Source organism: Lactuca serriola, chromosome 2 (genome assembly GCF_051521515.1).
Source record: "Lactuca serriola cultivar US96UC23 chromosome 2, Lser_US96UC23_V15, whole genome shotgun sequence".
Lineage (NCBI taxonomy): Eukaryota > Viridiplantae > Streptophyta > Magnoliopsida > Asterales > Asteraceae > Lactuca > Lactuca serriola.
Genome location: NC_136409.1, coordinates 217,150,922 through 217,169,083, shown reverse-complemented (window position 1 = coordinate 217,169,083; position 18,162 = coordinate 217,150,922). Strand labels below are relative to the sequence as shown.

General features: G+C 31.5%; 1 long non-coding RNA gene across 1 annotated transcript; it reads left to right on the top strand.

Annotated features, from left to right (window-relative positions):
- The first annotated feature begins 2,794 nt into the window (after window positions 1-2,794).
- Window positions 2,795-12,714, top strand: LOC145088531 (uncharacterized). The gene is made up of 2 exons (XR_013701167.1): window positions 2,795-3,696; window positions 12,275-12,714. It is a non-coding gene; the product is annotated as an uncharacterized LOC145088531 (long non-coding RNA).
- Window positions 12,715-18,162: the final 5,448 nt, after the last annotated feature.

Sequence of the window (18,162 nt, the reverse complement as noted above, 5' to 3'; positions counted from 1 at the left end):
TCCATCAAGTCAGAAGTTGTCAAAGAGCCATCCCCAACTAACGTGTGTCCAGATCTAAGCTAGAACAACTCAGCTACCCTAAGCAAACGCCCAGAGGATTTGATAACGTATCCCACCAAGAATACATCAAACATAACGAAACCGTCAGTCTGATAGACGGTTTGGGCAAAGTACGGCGTATGCCTAACGTCACATCCTCTCCCTTGCGATCCGTGTTCTTTCCTTGGCACCCAAACGCCAAGGTCAGCATCAAGACAAAATAGTACCAATTGCCTCCCAGAGTGACAGGTGTAGTGCTCAGGGCGTCGCGCCTGGCAAACTTGTACCAATAGCAAAAAACCACTCACGGAGCACGATCTACCAATCTTATGTCATCTATCCTTGCCAAACCTGAAAATGTAGAAGATACTGTCAGGGCTCTATCCCCCTGACCACATGTATAAAAAGGCCCCTTCTCGTCCAAGAGAAGGGATTGAAAAAACACCACCCTTAACCTCTTACTTACCCCTGTTTTTTCACCTTCTCTCGAAGAGACCAACTAACTTGATCGTCGGAGCCTCATTCCGGGACTGCCTCCCAGACGACGACTGACGATATTGTTTTCTTTGTTGTGATTCTCAGGCCCTTCATTCCCATCCCTCAAAGAGACGGAGTTAAGCCGAAGACATATCACAACAGGCGTTGGTGTCATATCATATTGAAACATGAGTACTCTCTCTCTCTCTCTCATGTTATAACATTGGAACACACCACTTCATGTTATAACATGTTGGAATGTGAGTGACAAGGTTTGGTGTTATAACATCCAATCCTCAACGGACCTATACCTTGCAACCTTAGCCAACTTTCAATCCTCAACGGGCCCATACCTTGCAGCCTTAGCCAGCTTTCAGTAATCACTAGTCCTTTCTTCCTAATCCTTCCGACCCTTGTTAATTTTTTTTCCTTTTACTTCCATCTCCACAACTTAGTACCTAATAAACCTATCTCACAACCATCCTAATTTTGATTAAAAAACATTAAAACATTTAATAAATTAAAAAATAAATAAATAACTAAAATTTTAAAAAAAGAATCATTTCATTAAGAAAAAACACAACTACAAACGAAAATTATAATCCTAAATACGAGAATTAAAACGATAAATAAAATCCAAAAATGATTTGATTGTTTGTTGGGATTGAAATTATTGGTGTTGATTTTGAGTAGACCGGAGTTTGTATATGTAGTTGGATTTTTTTTTTAATTATATGCAACGACTTTAATATTCTCGTGAACCTCATGAAGCCCCATCTTGTTGAACCTGTTATGGGTGGAGCGAAGGGCCCGCTAGTGTCGGCAACGGTGGAGGCCATTTTATACTTAATTATGCATTTCTGCACCTCCTAACTCATATGTGAGCATAACTTAAATACCCTTTGGTACTTGTGTAAATTCCAATTACCTAAAATGTTTGATGATACTAAAATCACCAAGATGGTTCGCTAGGTGGCTGGCATAAGCTTGCGGTGTCCACAAAAAACTTAATCTATATTGGAACCAAAACTTCTAAATTGCAACTATTGAGATTCGAAACCTTGACCATTTATGCAAATATATCACTGCTAAACCCCTAGGGGCAAGAAGAATCCATAACTTGTTTTCTCAATAGCTAGCAAATGGACTTTTAGTACCACATAAATTCAATTTGGAGGGCCTCTAGAAAGGACAAATCAATTAGTGTCATCCCAAGGACCCCCTTAAACCCTCCTACACCCTCTATTACCAACTTGTTATTGGTATAAAAGTCCATTACTTGAGTCATGTCACCAACAACTAAGACTTGAGGAGTGATGATAATACATAGTACATACAACATAAGTGTAGTTGTTCATCTTTTTGCATATTCACACTTAAAGATGAGTAAGGAGTTATAATGGGAATAAAGTTATGCAGTTGGAAGATGGTGAAGTGGGGATAAAGACTGATACTTTGAACTTATTGTGCACTTAAGTTTGTCTGGTTGTGGTCCTAAATCTAATTCTTTACCTCAAATAATTTCATTCTACTAAATAAAAGGAATATTGGTCCATTAGGGCGGCTTGCTGATTGGTCATTTGTAAAGTATGCTTCTCCTTTGTTAGCCATATTCATATTCCTTTACTTTTCTAAAAGATATATGCTCCCCATTTTGCAATTTTACACCTTTCTTTCTGCATTTGAAAACCAAGATCTTTTTAAAATCTTAAAGTGGAAGGTACTAATGGAAGTGTATGTTGAATGACCAGTTCCTTACTACTCAATGATGTCATCTTTAATGATCTTTTTGACATTCTACTTGTTTATTTCTCATTCATCTTTTGTTTTCCATTTTCTATTGTTTATGATTACTTTTTATTTTGGCTAAAGTTTTTTTTTTTTTTTTTTTTTTTTTTTTTTTTTTTTTTTTTTTTTTTACTGTGAGCCATTGACAAGATAAAAAATAAATTTAGAAATCTTGAAATCATGGAGTTAATGTAAATGCTAAAAAACGTTCAAGAGACAGAAAAGACACAAGATTCTGTCTATATGTTTCACTTTGGTCTACCACTACAGAGTCCCATTCCTGTTTTCTGGTTTCTACCTTTAATTTCATTCTCTTAATAACCACCACCCACCATTAAACTTTTATTTTTCAAATCTTTTGACTATATATATTGTGCTGTTTATCAAGTTATCAAGCGTGGTTTTCAACAATGGTAGTCAGTTTCGAACAGTCATTATCTGCTAATTTGAGTTTGACCCGAAACCTAAACTTTCTGGATAATAAGGTATTCATGGCAGCAAGTATTTCTTTCGTATGTAAGATTATGACAGTTTCTTTACTAAAAAAAAGTACCACTGTCGTATTAAAAATCTTTAGGGAATTGGGATGAGGGTGTTGAGTGGAGGGTTTCAATGGAAGCATCAATCAGACAACTCAAAATGGCATATTCATAAACAGATGGATGAAAATGACTTTGTTAATGTCGTTTACGAAAGGTGAAATAGCAGAAAGATAAGACAGTTACAGTGGTCTCCGTTATGAAAGACATCAAAGCAAAAGACAAAAGATGAAAGAAACTATCGCATATATGCACAAATGGCAATAGTTCTTTTCACTGATTTGATGAAAATTTAGGGTTAGGGATTTCACATTTGAAATTACAATCAACGGGTGTTATCGTTCAAACGCTCGAGTGATGTGGATAGAGAGAGAAAAAGAGAGAGAGAGAGAGATGTACCTACCTGGGTGATGATCAATTGGGTGATAAGATAGGACGAAGATCCGTGGGAGATGGCCCCAAAGGTCCCCCCAACAGCCAGCCATGGAGCGTGCACATGATGTGAAACTTTAGGGTTTATGAAATCAAAACTTCGAAGTTAATGGAGTGGTTGATTTCACTCCCTTTCAAAATTCAATCTTACAGTCCATTGTGGTCCGCATTGTATGTATATTCTCTTTCAAATAATGCTAGAACTTTTTATAACGAATCCTAAAACCATGATTCAGAGATATGATCAATTTTGAAAACAGAAAGTGATAACCGAATCTATGACAATAAACTTTAGATTCCTCTCCATTAATGAAATAATTTCATGAAAAAATTGAAACTTGAGATTGACAACAAAATGAGGTGAAGCAAGTTTCTATCCAAGTTTGAAGCTAGAAACCAGGGTTTTCGCATGTGATTGAAGGTACGATTCCCTCCATTATTGAAAAATAATTTCATAAACAAAATTTAGATCTCAAGTTCGTGTATATGGATTGGTTCTATTTGATGAAGCAAACTCTTTAAAGGGATGTCGATTTTTTATCGGAATTTTATACAAAAGCAACAGATCTTCAAACTTTCATTTCATTTTGCCAACAAATCAAACTGACACTTTGATTCAGTTTTTCAAATTCAATTGTTCATCTGAAAGATAAACTTAATCAAACTTCATAGCGATAACAAATCATCAGGCCATGATGTTGTTTTGCACCTGGTAAATTAACAAAAAACTAGTCGAAATTGATTATTAACAAGAGAAAACATGTAAAGCATTTCAACGGAAACAACTATAAATCTTGTTATTCGTAACTGCTACCAAGGGTTTGTTAAGGTATATTCACAAATAAAATGAATATGGACAAATTGAGTACGAATAATGTTACTGTATGTAACATCTAGCAATTTTATGATTTTATGCTTAAATATTTTGACATGTGTAAGATGTCATAATGTGATTATGAGATTATGAAATGATATTGATTAATTGATGAATGCTAACAGTGATAACATACTATAATATTTATGAATCTTACACACTTACGCATATAAAAATACATTACTATTTATGAAACTAGGTTGCCATAATGCCATTGGTAAGGGTGGCCAAAGTGTAAACAGTACTTTGTAACCAACATAATTGGGTAATGTCTACACTTGAAATGTAATGTCTAAACTTGAAGATAACAACAAACTTGACTTCATATATATCTCAGCCACAATTACAAATTATAGATATTAATATGGGGCTGTAAATAGCAGAAGGATAAAGAATCGAACATTATGATGTAGATGATAGCATAAAAACTAAAATTTTCGACAGTGGGCAGATTTGCCCCTTAAGAGAAAGTTGACATTTTCTCCCCTCCGATTTGGTTCTAGTACTGAAAATCGGTACCATGACCGATACCACAATACTCCTAATTCGGTTCTATGCTCGCCTGCTCGGTACTGAGTTTCCATCCATTTTTGTATTCGGAATTCTTGGGTCGGTACCGATTCGGTTTCGGTTGCGCCCCATGTTCATCGCTAGGTGAAGAATATGAGTTAGTACATATTAAAATAAAATAGAGTAAATTACAATATTGTCCTTACATTTTAGGGTAAATGGCACAAAAAACATTTTTTTTACATAGAAATTCGATTTTGACACCGTGTTTTTTTTTTGTGTCAATTTTGACAATGTGTTTTTCAATTTGTTATAATTCTGACCTCTTGACCGGTTAACCAGGTTATATGCTGACGTGGCATGCTGATATGATATGCTGACGTGTCAAAATTGAATTTTTTTTCTCACAAAAAATACTAGGTTTTCATTTTTTTCGATTTTGACACTAAGTTTAATTTTTTCTTTCAACTTTGACACTATGTTTTTTTGTTCCAAATCGAACATCATTTTTTCCAATTTTGTTCAATGTTGACAATTTTTTATTTGAAACCGTATAAATATTTTTTTAATACATTTAAACCGTATAAATATGTTTTTTTTCATTTATGTATAAATATGTATTAGTTATATAAAAATTGTATTTTATATTAAATATGCAACTTTAAAATGTGTTTGGAGGTTTGGAGGCGTGTAGTCGATCAAAACTCGGATATCAAGTTTGCAATCCATCAAATTTTTACATCTTATTAGAAGCTTATGGTAAGTTTGATTCTCATGATATAACTAATGCTTTGAATGTAAAAAAAAAACACCTTGTATTTAAATAAAAATGTGGTTTTTAAAAGAAAAAAATATGTTTATACGGTTTAAAATGTAATAAAATATATATATATTTATACGCTTTCAAATGGAAAATAGACAAAATTTGATAAATGATGTTCGATTGGAACAAAAAAAACATAGTGTCAAAATCGAAAAAAAGTGAAAACTTAGTGTTTTTTGTGGAAAAAAAATTCAATTTTGAGACGTCAGTATATCATGTCAGCATGCCACGTCATCAAAACTGACACGTTATCATGCCACGTCAGCATATAACCTGGTTAACTGGTCAAGTGGTCAGAATTGTAACAAATTAGAAAACACGGTGTCAAAATTGACAAAAAAAAACACGATGTCAAAATCGAATTTCTGTGTAAAAAGAGTGTTTTTTTGTGCTATTTACCCTACATTTTAATGAATTTTTTTAACCGATTCTGTTTTTCCAGTTATAAGTTATAACACTTGATTGTCCTCCGGATCTATTTTATTTTTGTTTTGGTCTAATGAAATCTAAAATGACTACTTTGTCCTTAACTTTATTTTCCATTATTTGATATTGTAATTGTAATTTTAAAACTTAATGGCCCCATTTTCTATCACCACCACGTCTTTCGCACCACTAGGGATGTTATTCGGGTCGGGACTAGACCGAACTGATCCGGATTTAAATAACCAAAAACCCGAGTAAGGGTAATTGCATGAACTGAAAACCAGACCAAATAACCAATATGGGTTCGATTCGGTTCGGGTATTAATCGATTTGGTTCAGTTATTACCCCGATAACATATACAAGATGATTAACGACCTAATATAACCGAAAAATACCGAATAAACCGTATTAGGTTTCTATAACCCGAATAACATTTACAATATTATTATAAACATTGTATTTTTAATGATTTTTTTAGCTTATGATTCCATAACAAATCTTTTAAAGAAACAAATTTGTTAATTAAAAATAATGCAAAATATACATAATTGTTTCAAATGTGTAAAAAAATGTTAGAATTTGTGTAGTAAGAATGTAAACACGAATTAACTATTCTTGAGATATAAAAATGTAAAATACAAACACCAAAATCTTGAGATATAGTTATGAAGCAACATACGACTCAATCACAGAAGGAGGGACAAGGAAAAACACGATCGAATCGATTGAATGTAGGTCATTCGGTGTAGCAAGAAAAATATGATTAAAAAAATGATTTTTCAATTTCGGGTCGGGTATTTAGAATCGAATAAACCCTTATTTGGGTAACTCGGACCGAATAACCCGAAAACCAAATAAGCCTAACATAGATACCTGAGAACTAACTGAATTGAATTGCTTATTTCGGCCTAATTCGGTTCGGATTTCCGGACCAAATTCTCATCCCTACGCATCACAACCAACTTCTTTCCCAATTACCCTAACCTGATTCGGCGCTCACTCACCAATTACAAGTCATCCCATACCAACTCTCTCTCTCTCTCTCTCTCTTGATTGTCCTCTGTGGTATGTGTTTGATTCCTCGAGAATGTCATGCCATGCACCTCACTTCATTCACATTGATACATTTAGCCAAACAACTCCCTACATTTAGATATAAGTACCAAACAACCCCTTTAAACATTTTTGTACCAAACATCTCCATGGTTTTTGTTTTTTAGTTCCAATACCTATATCGGTTATTTTCGGTTCCAAAGCATACAATCCATGCATTTTGGTTATTCCCGATTTTATACCCGAAATAACCAGCTAAGACCTAAACTGAAACATGTCCCTAAGATCGCTCAATTTATCAATTCTATGCTTTGGTGAATTCTGTTTTTTGTTATTTTGGTTCCAGGCCTGTTTCGGAACCAAACACATCCCTAGTAAGGATCGTGTAGTTGATACCTCATTCGATTTTATCTCATACGTACATTAAATGAGTTATCGAAAAAATGGTTACCGAAGTAGATGTTAAACATCCATCATAGATTGTGAAATTTTGGGCTTGTTTATACAACTCAAAATCATCAAATTGATGTTGGGACCACAAAGGAAAGAAAGGTGGCGTTGGTAAGAGACGTTGATGAGAGATTATGAGAGCAGCTAGACGAAGCGACAAGCAAGTATGGGTATGAGAAACAAAGGAGAGGAAATGAGATTGTTGCATTGGACAGAGGTGATCGACGATAATGGTGATGTAACTAGTGTGTGTGTGTGTGTGTGTGTGAGAGAGAGAGGCAGAGAGTTTGTGAGAAATAGATGATGATGATGATAGGCTAGTCTTACGGGGAGAGATGTTTATTTTACAGATTTAAAGTAAAAGATATAATTGAAAAACATAAGATATAGACGCAAACCATACCAAATTAAACCATGATGACAATCAAAGTTACAATTGAAAAACCAAGATTTATTTAAAAAATCAACCAACCACATGGACCATTTTTGTATTTTACTCAACTTCTTATTCTATTTAAACACAAGTCTCGTTTATTAAAATTTGACCACCAAATATTAAACTTTAATATTTGACTGTTGTTTTCTGTTGACTTCTAGTATTCTACATATTTTTTCGTGGATTATATAAGTCAATACAACACAAAATCCTCTAATATAACAAATTTGTTTCAAAAATAAGTTTATGAATATGCATTTTAACCCCTTGCACATACCAAATTTCTTAAATCAGTCACCAAACAAGTGATTTAGAATGTTACTTACCTAGCGATGACTAGATTTCATATTTACCCTACCAAAAGTCCTATTATTCAAGAATTCATATTAACAACTAAATGAAAAGTAATGGTATGGTTGAGAAAGATATATTAACATACATATTCAATGAGCCAAATATTAGCATTACATGATTTCCAGTGTTGTAAAACTCGTCGAGTTGACCAACTACTCGGTCAAGTACTCCTTACTCGGTCCCTTACCGATGCGAGTTACAAAATCCAAGTACTCCCCTATTGGCCCCTTACAGAAAGGACCAGTAATGTAAAACTCGGTCAACTCAATGATTAATATGTATAATATACTTAATGATTTATTATTTAACACACTCATATGTGATTAATACTACATATATATCTTAAAGTTTTAGTAATTATTGTGAGGCCATTGTATGTTTTTCAGTTTTTGTGTATTCACATGTATCTAATTTTGTTATATATTTCAATTAAATTACGACTTTAACTTAAGATTTTGACATATATAATTTCCCTAAAAATATTTCTACATGAATTACCGAATCTGAGTACTCCCCGAATACTCTTGAGTACTTTCGAGTACTCGTTACTCGACAGTCGGCCAAACAGGTACTCCCGAGTACTCGCTACTCGACAGTCGGCCGAACAGATACCGAGTAGCGGGTTCTACAACCTTGATGATTTCAAAGCTAAAACTTAATAAAGTTATTAAAAAACACTTAACCTGTAATATTTAACAAGAAAAAAATATTATAAACTATGATACAAAAGGAAATGTGCAAGTAATGAAGTATATAATATAAGTATAAATAAGAGAAATGTGAGGAGAGTGGGTTGAGCGGCATGGTGAAGCCAGCTAACCTTCACATAGTTGAACCTGTCTTATGGCGGAGTCATGGTACCTCTAGTACTACACTTGACTCAATTTCATTTATCGTCATCTCTTAAAGACTCCATTTATACCTAGATAAAAAAAAATATAGAGCAGGCAAAAAATAACTCATCTTCTCAACCAAATTGCTAAGTTGGGTTATTAAAAAAATATGTAATATTTTAAAAAGGTTGGGTAAGACAAAAATACATCACATACTCTAACCAAAATTACTAAATTATATTATTGTGAACTTATTTATGTATAATTTATGAAGTTATTGTGAACTTATTTATATATAATTATTTTTGTAATATATATTTTTCATCTAATTGTGTAATATTCTAATTATTCTACATGTGTAATATTCTAATTATCCAACAAAAAGGCAAATAATCATGTATTCGCTATAATTAACTAGTTATCACTTTGTTGTTTCACAAAGTCGAACCTCAACAAAGAAGCAAATAATCATGTATTTGCTATAAGGTCGTAAGGAGTGGTGTCTACGAGTGCAAACGAGTCAAGCTACTCGTGAGCTACTCGGAATCGGCTCATTAAAAGCTCGACTTGAAACCGATTTTAAACGAGTTAGAGCCGAACACGAGCTTAATATTAAGCTCATTTATTAAACAAGCTCGAGCTCAAGCCTATGTCACTATGCTCGATTAGGCTTGCGGGCCTAAACGAGCCTTTATATAATATGATTTCTTATTATTTTTATATTTTAAAATAAAAACATATTTGAGGAATTAAAGATTTAGGGTATTATTAAATGAGTTTCTTAACGAGCTCGAGCCGATCTTGACCTTATTTAGGCACATCAAACAAAAAACGAGCCGAGTCGAGCTTGTATAATTCTTTACGAGCTCGAGCCGAACTCGGTACAAGAAAATTGAATCGAGTCGAGCTTGAGCTCGAGCCTTGTATACAATTTTTCCATTTTAATAATTAAACAACATCAGGCTTTTTTTTTTGCCTCAATTCAATTTCTTGTACTGAACTTGAGCTTGTAACTTATTTAAGTAAGTTTAGGATTTTTCTTATACGAGCCGAGCTTGAGCTTGTAACTTATTTAAGTAGGTTTAAGATTTTTCTTTTGGAAAATTAAATTGTTCTAATAGTTTGTCAAAGAAATTAGGTTGAAAAAATTATAAACATGTCAACTCCTCGTTAGTTGTGTTGAAAATCTTGACATGTTCAATTAAATTGGATTGATTGAACATAATTAAAATTTTCAACCAAATAGAACCTGAATCCAACACAACCTAGCCCCATTGATTTGATCAGCACCCCACTTAAATTGGATTGAACATAATTAGAAAAACAAACATGTGTTCGTAAGTAATCGCGTTTAACCTCTAATCAACTAAAAACTTCGAAGCATTCAATCTTGAATGTATAAAATCTCCGTAAGATTGAAATTTAATAACACTTTGCGTTCATTTAAAACTTATATGAATACTATAACCATTTAATCTGAACCTTGGGATTATGGAAAAATAAAATAAAAAGAAACACAAAAGTATAGTGAAAAGCGGATAACTATCTTGGTTGTTTTGGGCTCATTTGCATCACAAATAGTTTTAAAATTTCAATATCAAGCCCATACTGTTGCAAATTTCAAAACTCCAAAAAATTAATTATCAACGCATCATAACTGCTTAACAGCTTTGAGCCTTGTCCTGGGCCTGGCCAATATCCAATTAATAAAATCTCTAGTAATATAATATATGGTCCAATACACAAAATAAAAGGCCCGATCGTTTATGCCATTTTGGAAACTAAAGGGACTAGTGAAATTTTTTGTTAAGGTTGCACAGTTAAAAAGACCGGGTGAAGCCTTTTTAAAAAACAAGTTAACTGTTCTATACTTTTATTGGTTAATACTTAACTGGTTCTATTAAAAAATAGAGGTGCACACAAAAACCGGTTTATGATCCGAAACTAGTTTGAAAACAAGAACCGCTCTGATTTTTAAACCAGTTTGAATGAAACTAAACCACCGTTTTTTTACCGGTGTGAGTATTTTGCTAGTGGAGCTGGTTTGGGCGAAGGTTTTCAAACCTATAAAAAAACAATTTTCATATAGTAAACAAAATTTGTTTTCATCCATTACGCTTTTATTTGTTGTTTATACAAGGTTTAAAAGGTCTCTTAATACCGGTTTTCAGCATATTCAATAAATTCAAGTGATGTTCAATTAAATAATGTAATGATATTTTTTATATTTATTTATTGTAAGATTTGTGTAGGGTTTATAAAAGCAAGTTTAAAACAAATAGAAACTTATGAAACGAAATTAGTATCATCAATCTTTTTATAATTAAGATAGACATATCTTATTAGCATAAAAAGACAAATGCGGAAAACATTATAATTATAAACTAAAATATCATATTAAAAGGCTAGATATATCATCATGATTATATATTTATCGTCTATCATTGATACGAGTACTGGTTGCGATCAAATGCGAATGGTTGCAAGTCATTGGACTTGTAAAAAGCTGTGAATATTGGAAGTCGTTGCAGTTACTTGTGGTCCATATGACTAGTTTGCGGTCCTTGGATTGTTATCAGTTGCGATTGCTGCTGGTGATTTGTTATCAATGTTATTTAAGTGTAATGAGATTACTTTGTTGACCAAAAGTGATCTTGATAAATATTAAACAAATAAGAAGGTGTGGAGTACACATTTGTTTAAGTTTGATCAAGTATCAAAGTACACTGTCATTTAAGGGCGAAGCCCCTGAACGAACGGTGGTCCGGGGGCAGCGTCTTTGAGAGCGGGGTCCAAGGGGCACAGCCCCTGGTTGGGATCGAGCTGACCCGTTTATATAGGTTATGTTACTATATATAGGTTATGTTACTATATAAAAAATGGAGTAGTCGGTTTTTTAAATTATTGACTCAATTTTGACTTTTATTCAGTTGACCCGTTTTATGACCGTTTTGGTGGTTTTCAGACAAAGATCTAAATTCAGTTTTTTGGTCTTTTTTTTTCTTCTGGTACTCACGAAATCATATCTTCTCATTTCTCTTTATTTTTCTCTGATTTAATCTGAGTCTTATCCAATTGAGGATTTGGGAATACCACCCAAATACTTCGATTAGAAAGTGATTATCACAATTCCCAGATTTCCAAGTGCCACTATACCATATTTCTAACAATTGCGACTGGTTACGACCAGTTTTGAACTATCATAATGAACCGTAGTCTCTTATTATCGGTATGACTAGATGCGAACCTCAGAGTGTTATCTGATGTGATTCTTGCAATGGATCCAATTGCGAACAACCTCAAAATATTGTCGGTTGCAATTCTCGGAATGATACTTGGATGCGAAAGTTGTTTGGGTTCCAATGGAGTAGTCGGTTCCAATGGGGTATTTAGATGAGATGGATTACTTGGACGCGACTTGTTGTGGGATGTGAAACAGTGGGATGTGACGACTACTTCAATCCTTTACACGTGAAGTTTTTTGCTTGGTTATCTTAAGGATGGAGATTCTAATTTTTTATTTATTTTTGGAAATGATTTTATTTTATTTTGCAAAAAGCCTTTAGTAGGTAGTTTCTTTTTTATAGATAGTTTCCTTTTGAAATTAGTTTACTTTTTGTAATAGCTTGTAAGACTATAAATAACCATTGATAGATCATTTGTAATACTCATTTTTGAAGAATTTTGTTCAAGAACTTTTGTTCATCATTTCTTGAATTATTGCGTATAATTCAGATTGTTGTTATTGTTTGCGATGCATTTCTCATCCGTGGCTTGATTTCAAGGCAATAGGTCTTGACTTGTCATCACACATCATTTGACGGATGCTTTCTTGATTTTGATAGCACTCAAACCAATAGGTCTTGGTTTGTTTTCACCCATATTGAATCCATAGGTCTAGATTGTTAATCAAATCTATCATTTTTCTATTTTCTTGTCGTTCTTGTTCTAGTTATTGTTTCCACTGCAATCATACCCCCCCTCGTATTCGCATCAATCATAAAATAATTATGTAAATAGCGAAATAAGACCGGAGAATTTGTGAGTTGATATCTTATGATAAAAAAATCTTGCTACTTTTATTTTTGAATGTGCAAGTATATTCAAGCTCACAAATACGTCACGCGATATATTTTTTAATGAGTATGTTTTTCCGTAGTTTGTTTCTATAAAAATCATAGGTTTTTTTTTTTGACAAATTGAGAGATATTAAAAGGAAGATGATGATGATGGTCACAAGAGGCAAACCATCCCTTCTTTATTTGTTGATTAGTTTTAGTAAATAAAATATAAGAATATTATTTAATTGATAAACGACTTCAAGAATATTATATTATTATTTACTTGTTATTTTCAACTTACATAGTGTTCTTATGTCCGCGATTGTTAAAATAACGGGAAAAGAAGGAAACACACACTTTGGCGGTACGAATGTTTAGTTTTTAGTTTTAACAAAACGTTCCGATTCTAAAAACTACTTCATGTAGCGTTTAACAAAACGTTCATGAGCTTTTGAAATCAATTTCCATAATTACCCTTAAAAATATATTTATATATTTATTTATTTTTAATCAATTGTCCTTTTATGTAATTTTATATATTTCAAAAACTTCCAACTACTTTTGTCAAACATTCATATAACAAATAAAAGGTACAGCTTCCCGCTACCAACTACCTGCTACACTCTACGAGCTACCCGCTACCTGCTTCCAGCTAACAACTATTTTTTCCAAACACGCCCAAAAAATTTGTCATGGTTAAAGATTTTAACAAGAAAACAGTGTGTTAGAGCTTGTTAACCACCAATGATTAGTGTATTTTATTAATCCATCACTTGACATTCACAATGTTATATTTATTTGGATGAAATAAATACATTAAAATGGAAAAGATCCACAATTAGATATACTCTTTTAATGTTTGTATAATATGTACTATATTTTCATGCGTTTAACTTATAAATCATCAAACAACCTCTCCTCTCTTTTTATGTTTGTCTCATTATTGACTTTAAAACATTGTATGTTTGTCATTAGATTGGATCATTATCCCTGAGTACACGAACTCTACTTCTATTCATATGAGTCATTTATATGCTTAAATAACTTTATTTTTATTTTTTATTAACATCCATCACTTTTTGAATATCAAAACAAAAGTTAAGAAATTAAGAAGTTATGATCCAATTTACTAATTTTTTTATGATGGATTTTAATAAATAAAAAAATTGTAATATTATTGAAGATAAAAAAATTTTAATATACAATCATACAAAACAATATATAGTTACCATATTAATTTCTAAAAATAACCAATAACTTAAGGCATAAAATTACGAAGAATAGCATAATATTTGAAATGGGGACACACATGTCAATTCAACAAAACTTTCTTAACAAACTAAAGCACTATATGATAGCAATGGGATGCGTTTACCAACAAATAACATAAGTTACAACTTAGGCTCTTCAAATCTGAACAAGTGCATATGAGTCCCACTCTGTTGAAACTCTTCAATACAATCAAAACTCGTTTCATAACCACATCTTATGATTGTCCAAACAACTAATATTTTTATGTTACTAAAAAAGTACATGTCATAGAATAATTCTGGATCATAATATCAAACTTAGATATACATTGTTGTCCTAAAATTAAAGTATCACTTTTTGCAAAAGTTTTCGTTGTTTTGTTTAAATAAGAATCATTATAAAATATAAATAATATTAAACAATAAAAGGCCAAAAGCCATATCAAACTATCAATGTGTGTTGGAAATATGTCTCATCCCAAGTAATAAATGTTTCACATTTCGTAATGACGAATATATATATATATATATATATATATATATATATATATATATATATATATATATATATATATATATATATATATATATATATAAAAGATCAAATGACACACCTAAAAGATTTAGAACGCGAGAACAATTCTACACTAATCAATATATAAGGGCATATCAGTAATTGCAAATATGAGTCGGCAAAAATTTATGGATTCTATTTGACTGATTCCTAAATAAAGCAATTCATTAATTTTTTAATTTATACTTAATGAAAGATTTTTAGTTCAAACTGAACAAAAAAAATCTTATAGTCATGATTCAAACGACTTTTGATATAAATGAATAAAAACAAATTTAGTTATATAATTTCATAGATTTTGATTTTTAACTATATTTTATTATTTTTATAAAGATTGAAAAAAAAAATCCTGATATATTCATAAATGAACGAAAGCATATATTAAATTAAACTTTTTTAAGAATTTTATTTGATTTGATTATGTTGATCGTGAATGATTATATGTAACAATAAAAGTTGGAATGAGTTAACCACCATCCCAAAAAATAAATTAATAAATTAATAAATAAAACACCTTAATCCAGTCATAATCATAAACGTTAAATTATATTTACCAATATATTAAACCAATACATTTGTAATCATTAATGAATAACATAAAATATGAAGATAAAAAAATCTAGTTTGACTGTAATCACAAAAGAAGATAAAAAAAATCCAGTTTGTTGTATTTTTTTTGCTGCTATCAGCACACACAAAAACAAAGAAGGACACATGCGATCATTGTTATTCTCGGTTTCACGCCTGCAAAATCAAGTTCAAGGATATTAAAAAAAATCAGATAACAACGTTGTGCATACATCTTCACTGATTCACAAATGAATACATGTTTCTCTTTTGATGGCAGAGAAAGGAAAACATAAGTCGGATATCTTTTGTTTTTGTTGCAATCATAGTGAACCTTATAATGAATAAAGTGTTATTCATGTACGATGATGATAACTATAATCATGTATAATGATAACTATAAACATATATGGTTTATAATTATGTTCAAGTATGATTAAAATCCTTCTTAAAGAAAATTAGAGTTAAAAGATTATATATATATATATATATATATATATATATATATATATATATATATAAATGATAGGTCACTTGTAAAATACAATAATAAAAAAAAGAATGAAGATTTTAATTTAACAAAAAGAAATAAAAGAAATTCAAGAGCATGGAGTTGACTTGAAATCAATACTCACCCCTTTACACAACTCCAAACTTGAATAGAGCTGAAAATCATAAATGATTAACAATGAAATAAAGTCTACTAGTTTTTATCTCCAATTTATAATCATTAACGAATTTTAACATATTCATAATCAAATCTTGTGGCTCGTTAACAATCAAATCTCGTGGCTCCTTATCTGCGATCTGAGATTCAGAAGCTTGTAACAATCAATTCAAATCAGATAATTAACGAGTATCTAAGATAGACGTGAGTTTAGGGAAAAACTGAAAATGTGGCATGCGTACACGAGAGGAAGAGTGTACAAAGAGCTCCGCTATTGAAACCTCGTGGCTCATTATCTGTGATGTGAGCAATTCCAATAAATTCAACACATATCCAAAAGGCCCAAGCAAACGAGTCAATAGCATCATCATCATCTACAACTGCTAAATCAAAATTCAGAAGAACAAGACGAACCTACTTAAGAAGTGATTAAGAAGAACCACCCGTATCAGCAATAGCCATGGACGATGCAGTTGATGGAGTCCCCGACGTATTCCTCATACTCCTGGCTCACTCCTCGACCATTGCTTGCCCGTGAAATGCCTGATGATGCTTCCAACAACAACATGATTCCGTCTGCGGAGAAGCTCTTAGATTTGCTGAAGGAACTAGATTTGGACCTTTCCAATATCGCTAACTTCAAGTTCAGACTTCACCATCCCCCTTCTCGATCTAACTACAAATTAAATCTTACCTAAAACGATGCCATCAGTGTCAATGATAGCGTCATAAGCTTCTGATTCCTATGGAGATAATGACACTGATGATATTGAAAGGAGGCGCGCCTTGTGAGAGAGAGAGAGAGAGAGAGAGAGAGAGAGAGACGAAATTTAAAGAAAAGAGTGAGAAATTATAGGAATTAAATAAACAATCAATTACTATTATACCCTTTTCACTATTTCAAACTTACACTTTAATACCAATAAATTTCATAATTTACATAAATGGTCCGTCTGATAATAACCTTAGATTTGAATATTTAGATGGCCTAGATCTGTTATCGCGTTCTCAATCTTTTAGGTGTTCTCATTTGATCATACTCCTATATATATATATATATATATATATATATATATATATATATATATATATATATATATATATATATAGGTTATAATGTGGATGAACAACTATTGTGCGGATGTGTGGACAATATTATTCTATGAAAATTACTAAGAGAATATGTTGTTTAGTAATGTGAATACGTTCAACCTCACACAACTATCATCATTTTCATACATTCTCAATAATTCTTATTCATTTTGGTTTTCACGCATCGTTTTTCACTCGTTTTCATTCTTACAGTATACGACTCAATAAGCATTCCGACAACATTCTGACGGAATGAAAATAATAAAAAAAAAGGTATATAATAACTTTTAGACGATTTAATTAATGAGAATGCGTGATAATGACAATAGTTATTTAAGATTGAACGTATTCATATTATCAAACAAAATATTTTCTTTATCATTCTCACAGAATAGTATTGTCCACGCATCTTCATAATAGATGCAAATCCACATTTGAAACTAGCTCTCTCTCTCTCTCTCTATATATATATATATATATATATATATATATATATATATATATATATATATATATATGATTAGTGGGTATGGTATTTGTAATTATATAAAGAAAATAACATTAAATTTAGATCAAAAGATTCATATATTTTATTTAAAAATATACATGATATTTTACTAATAACTAAATAATCTTATTTACTTATATATCAAATGAGCTTATGTTTAGATTGTTGCTCATTTAAACCCACTCACATACGATTACATACAATATAACTATTTTTTATTTGTATTAACTTTGCAAACATATGTTTAGTTATTGTAACCATTACTCGATAAAAATATTAGAAAACCAAACATTTTTCTTAATTATATTATACAAAAATTTATTTTTAAAGATGGGGCCATTAGTGTAGTTAGCGTATATTTTAGGGGTCGAAGTGGTAACATTTATTATTTTATCTCAGGGAAAACAA